This window comes from Bison bison, unplaced genomic scaffold (assembly GCF_000754665.1).
Source record: "Bison bison bison isolate TAMUID 2011002044 unplaced genomic scaffold, Bison_UMD1.0 scf7180017864190, whole genome shotgun sequence".
Lineage (NCBI taxonomy): Eukaryota > Metazoa > Chordata > Mammalia > Artiodactyla > Bovidae > Bison > Bison bison.
Genome location: NW_011494762.1, coordinates 497,653 through 503,624, shown reverse-complemented (window position 1 = coordinate 503,624; position 5,972 = coordinate 497,653). Strand labels below are relative to the sequence as shown.

The 5,972-nt window shown below is 43.4% G+C and overlaps 1 pseudogene; it reads left to right on the top strand.

Moving 5' to 3' along the window:
• The first annotated feature begins 1,179 nt into the window (after positions 1-1,179).
• On the top strand, positions 1,180-4,057 carry LOC104991394 (annotated as a pseudogene).
• Positions 4,058-5,972: the final 1,915 nt, after the last annotated feature.

Below are 5,972 nucleotides of genomic sequence, written 5' to 3'. Positions count from 1 at the left end.
CCAACAAAGGTCCATCTAGTCAAGGCTATGGTTTTTCCAGTGGTCATGTATGGATGTGAGAGTTGGACTGTGAAGAAAGCTTAGCGCCGAAGAATTGATGCTTTTGAACTGTGGTGTTGAAGAAGACTCTTGAGAATCCCTTGGACTGCAAGGAGATCCAACCAGTCCATCCTAAAGGAGATCAGCCCTGGGTGTTTTTTGGAAGGAATGATGCTAAAGCTGAAACTCTAGTACTTTGGCCACCTCATGCGAAGAGCTGACTCATTGGAAAAGACTCTGATGCTGGGAGGGATTGCGGGCAGGAGGAGAAGGGGACGACAGAGGATGAGATGGCTGGATGGCATCACCGACTCAATGGAGGTGACTTTGAGTGATCTCCGGGAGTTGGTGATGGGCAGGGAGGCCTGGCATGCTGTGATTCATGGGGTTGCAAAGAGTCCGACATGACTGAGTGACTGAACTGAATTGAACTGAACTGAAGGACATACATGTTGATAATTACCTTAAATGTAAATGGATTAAATGTTCCAACCAAAAGACCCAGACTGACTGAATGGATACAAAAACAAGACCCGTATATATGTTGTGTATAAGAGACTCACTTCAGATCTAGGGACACATATAGACTGAAAGTGAAGGGATGGAAAAAGATATTCCATGCAAATGGAAATCAAAAGAAAGCTGGAGTAGGAATACTCATATCAGACAAAATAGAGTTTAAAGTAAGATTGTTAAAAGAGATAAAGGACAATACATAATGATCAAGGGATCAATCTAAGAAGATATAACAATTGTTATTGAATTTGCACCCGACAAAGGAGCATTTCAATATATAAGGCAAATGTTGGCAGCCGTAGAAGGGGAAATCAAGAGTAACATAATAACAATGGCGGACTATACCACCCCACCTCTTTTTCAGAATTTTCCACAGTTTATTGATTGGTAATGGACAGGGAGGCCTGGCGTGCTGCAATTCATGGGGTCACAAAGAGTCGGACATGACTGAGCGACTGAACTGAACTGATACCACCCCACTAACATCAATGGACAGATCATCCAGACAGAAAACCAGTAAGGAAATACAAGCCTTAAATGACATAAAAAACATCATGGACTTAATTGATATTTACAAAACATTCCATCTGAAAGTGGCAGAATATACATTCTTCTCAAGTGCACATGGAACATTCTCCAGGGCTGGGCCACAAAGTAAACCTGGGTAAATTTAAGAAAACTGACACCAAAATAACCAGCTTCTCCAACCACAATGCTATGACATTAGACATCAACTACAAGAGAAAAAAAAAAACTGTGAAAGAAAAACATGTGAAGGCCAACAATATGGTATTGAACAATCAATAGATCACTGAAGAAATCAAAGAGGGAATTAAAAAAATGCCTTGAGACAAATGAAAATGTAACAATCTAAAATCTATGGGATACAGCAAAAGCAGTTCTAAGATGGAAGTTTATAGACTGCCATAAACTTCTATTGCTATAAGCTCATGCTCAGGTTGAATTCTGCTGAAGTGGGATAACTCATTCACAAGACATTGAGGCTTTCTCTTTGGGGTGTGCCATGTTAGAAGGAAATGGCTGCTGCCCCGAGCTCATCTCCCAGCCAGTGGCCATGGGTGACTGAAGCAATGAGGAGGGCAGGACAGAGGAGGAAGGGGTGGCTGGAGGGGAGAGGCAGAATGGCCAGGCCGCTGCCCGCAGCCTTACTTCAGGAAACAAGAAAAACCTCAACCAACCAACCTAACCTTACACCTAAAGCAACCTAGAGAAAGAACAACAAACAAAACCTGAAGTCAGTAGAAGGAAAGACATCATGATGATCAGAGCAGAAATAAATCAAACTGAGATGAAGAAAACAATAGAAAGGATCAATGAAACTAAACACAGGCTCCTAGAAAAAATAAAATTGATAAACCTTTAGCCAGATTCAAGGAAAAAAAAAAAAAGGGAGAGGGCTCAAATCAGTAGTATTAGGAACGAAAAAGGGGAAGTTACAACTGACACACAGAAATACAAAGGATCATGAGAGACTACTACAAGCAACTATATGCCAATAAAATGGACAACCTAGAAGGAATGGATAAATTCTTAGAACGATATGATCTTCTAAGACTGAACCAGGAAGAGAGAGAAAATATGAACAAACCAATCACAAATACAGAAATTGAAACTGACTTTAAGACGTTCATAGCTTCGGTGTTGTGCCGGCAGTGGCCACATCTGGCTTGACTGCACCTTCCTCTGATCCCAGGCCTGGTGGCGCTGGTCTCCTCTGAGGACACTCTGCTTCCCACCCACCATCCCTTCCTTCTCCCTCTTTCCCCTCACCATCACTTTGCCACCCGGGACCACCAGCCAAGGGACAAGCTTGGGACAACAGACAGTTCCTTCTAACCTGGCACACCCCAAAGAGAAAGCACCAATGTGTCTTGTGAATGAGTTAGCCCGTTTCAACCAGATTCAGCCTGAGTATAAGATTTAGTGTGAGCAAGGTCCAGTTCACTGTAAGAAAGCGTAACCCCTACTGTAGAGCTGCGTGCACTGTGCGTGAAACTCGGGGGGAAAGCCAATGGGTAAGCCTGTCAACCCTTACTCTTGGATGCAGTCCACCTACAGTTACAACATGAGAGGAAGTGCTTATCCCCTCAGGTACTTTTACCCATTTCCAGTACTATCTTTACTTTATCGAACTTTCTGTTGGAGGACAACAATTTAATGGGAAAGACGAGACAGGCTACAAAACATGATACTGTTGCAAAAGTTTTGAGGATCCTGCAAAATGAACCCCACCCCCACACCCCAAGAAGCTGGAGATGAATGGAAGAGAAGCAGAGGAAGAAAATCTCAATAAACCTGAAATAAATGTTTGAGATTGCACTTAAACAGAACTTGCCTGTGAATTTTGAATCTTTCCCTCTAAAGCAGGTTGCCCGGGAGAGTGGCCCACCCCACATGAGGAGCTCTGTGACCAGGGTGTCAGTTGGGGTGTTGGTGGGGGAAAGCAAAGGGAAGAGCAAGAGGATTTCAAAGGAAAACACTACCAGAGCTGTTCTTGAGGAGCTGAAGAAATGACTGCCACTGCCTACAGTTGAGCAAGTGAAGCCCGGAATCATAAAGAAAACAAAACCCACAGTCAGGCTACAAAGCACCCAAAGTACAGCCAGGGGATGAACCCGATTAGCAGACTGGCCCAGACCCAGCAGGCAAAAAACGAGGAGGAGCCAGAGTACCTGCTCCTCGTTGAGGAGGCCTCCCACGCCGCAGGGAGTCTGAGATGCAGGTGAAGGTGGGAAAACGCGCCACAGAAGGATCAGGAACCAATAAGAGGGTGGCCAAACGCAATGCAGACAAGAACATGCTGGAGATCCCAGGTTTCAAAGTCCCACAGGCTCAGCCCACCAAACCAGTCCTCAAATCAGAGGAGGACACCAACAAAGAAACCAGGGGATGGAAGAACAGTGACCTTTTTTGAACCTGCCTCAGGGGATGAAAATGGGACTAGCAATAAAGAGGAGTTTAGGGTGCCTTACCTCAGTCATCAGCAGCTGCCTGTGGAATTCTTCCCATGGTGCTCCAGGTTGCCAGGCTGTAGGAGTCAGTCAAGGACATCACACCAAAGGTTTCACCAGGGTAGCTCCGAGTCCTGCCAAGGCCCATGGTAGCTCTCACGATAGTCCGTGAATTGTTGTATGGGAGCACCTAGCTGACAGCCCAGACCATTTTAAAGAATAACATCTCTTCAGGCCATGTATGCGATGTACCTCTCATGATACCCTCTGAGCAGCTGGACTATCCTTCAAGGGCTCAGGGATTCCAGGTCGAATATAAAGACTTCCCGCCAAATAAGAACGAATTTGTATCTCTTATCAATTGTTCCTCTTGGCCACCTCTGATCAGCCACGGTATTGGAAAGAATGTGGAGTTCTGCCACGATATGGCTGCGCTGAACATCTTAAAGTTGCTGTCGGACGTGGACCAACAAAATACAGAGGTGCCAAGAACAGGAGATGGGCCAGTGTCTGTGTGTGGGAGGTGCTGAACCTTATTTGGCCATGGACCATTGAAAACTCTCCAAATATATACTGAAAATACTGAAATTGCTTTGAAATTTTGGAATTTCTGGTACCTCCAAAGGACTAGAGAAAGCAACGGTGAAGAAGGCAGGACCCTGAGGAGTCGGCATAGCCGCTCACACGAGCTGTGGTTGCCGTCCATGCTGCAGCAGCTGCTGGGGGCCAGGTGGGTTTGCCAAGCACCCCTGGATCCACTGGGAAACCAGCAGGTCCATGCCCCCGGTCACCCGGTGCTTGGTTTTGGTGGGGTTTTTGTTTGTTTTGGGTGTTTTTACTATTTTTTTCCTTGCTGTGTGAAAGAAGAAACAGAAAGCAGGCGCCCTTCTCAAACTGGCTCACACAAACACTTCAGGACAAATCCTGGACACTCACTCAGGTTGGAGAAAGGCCTTAGTCTGGCCCCAGAGCTGAAAGCACCAGAGAAAATCAAATGCTTCCTCCTCGGCCTGCTCTGGAGCACACCTCCCACGGTACCCACAGTCACCACTGCTCTCTTCCAAGAGATAAGGATTCTTAGTTTCATTATTTTCTTTTGATTGAAATGGCACTATATAAACTTTCATTTGAGTTTCTCAATTGTACCTAGTTACATAGCACAGTTTAGAAATTTGTCCGAGACTGACTGAATCAGTAATTTAATTAGCAAAGATCGTATCCCTGTGTATGCGGTTACACATTTTTATTTCCCTGGACTAACCCAGGACCATTTCAGTGATGCAAACTGTGTGATATTTTCTTTAAGAGAAAAACTTTGTAATGCTTGTGACTCCATTTGGGCAAAACTCTGAAGATATAAAATAACTTTATATCAAACCATTGATCAATAAACAACTACTAATGAAAAAAAAAAACTTTCACAAACAAAAATCCAGGATCAGATGGCTTCACACATGAATTCTATCAAACGTTTAGTGAAGAGTTAACACCTATCCTTCTGAAACTTCCAAGAGATTTCAGAAGGAACACTCCCAAACTCATTCTATGAGGCCACCATCACTCTGACATAAAAATCAAAGATACCACACACAAAAATTACAGGCCAATGTCACTGATGAACACTGACACAAAATCCTCAGCAAAATACTAGCTAACTGAATCCACAGCACATTAAAAGGATCATACAACATTATTAAGTAAGACATGCAAGGATTTTTCAGTATCTGCAAATCAGTCAGTGTGATATACCACATGGACAAATTAAGAGGAGAGTTCCCCAGTGTCGTTGTGGTCAGGATTCTGAGCTTTCACTGCCATGGCCTGGATTCAGTCCCTGGCTGGGGAACTGAAATCCTGCAAGTTGTATGGTTGCACAACCAAAAAAAAACAAAATAAAAATCTGTTTTGTTATTCAACTGAAGAATAAAAACCACATGATCATCTCAATAGACAGAGAAAAAGCTTTAGACATGATTTAACACCCATAAGCATCTGAATGCAGAGTTCCAAAGAACAGCAATAAGAGATAAGAAAGCCGTCCTCAGCGATCAATGCAAAGAAATAGAGGAAAACAACAGAATGGGAAAGACTAGAGATCGCTTCAAGAAAATTAGAGATACCAAGGGAACATTTCATGCAAAGATGGGCTCAATAAAGGACAGAAATGGTATGGACCTAACAGAAGCAGAAGATATTAAGAAGAGGTGGCAAGGATACACAGAAGAACTGTACAAAAAAGATCTTCACGACCCAGATAATCATGATGGTGTGATCACTCACCTAGAGCCAGACATCCTGGAATGTGAAGTCAAGTGGGCCTTAGAAAGCATCACATTACGTAAAGTTTAAAAATAAAATAAAATTTAAAAAAAAAATTAAAAAAAAAAAAAAAAGAAAGCATCACTACAAACAAAGCTAGTGGAGGTGATGGAATTCTAGTTGAGC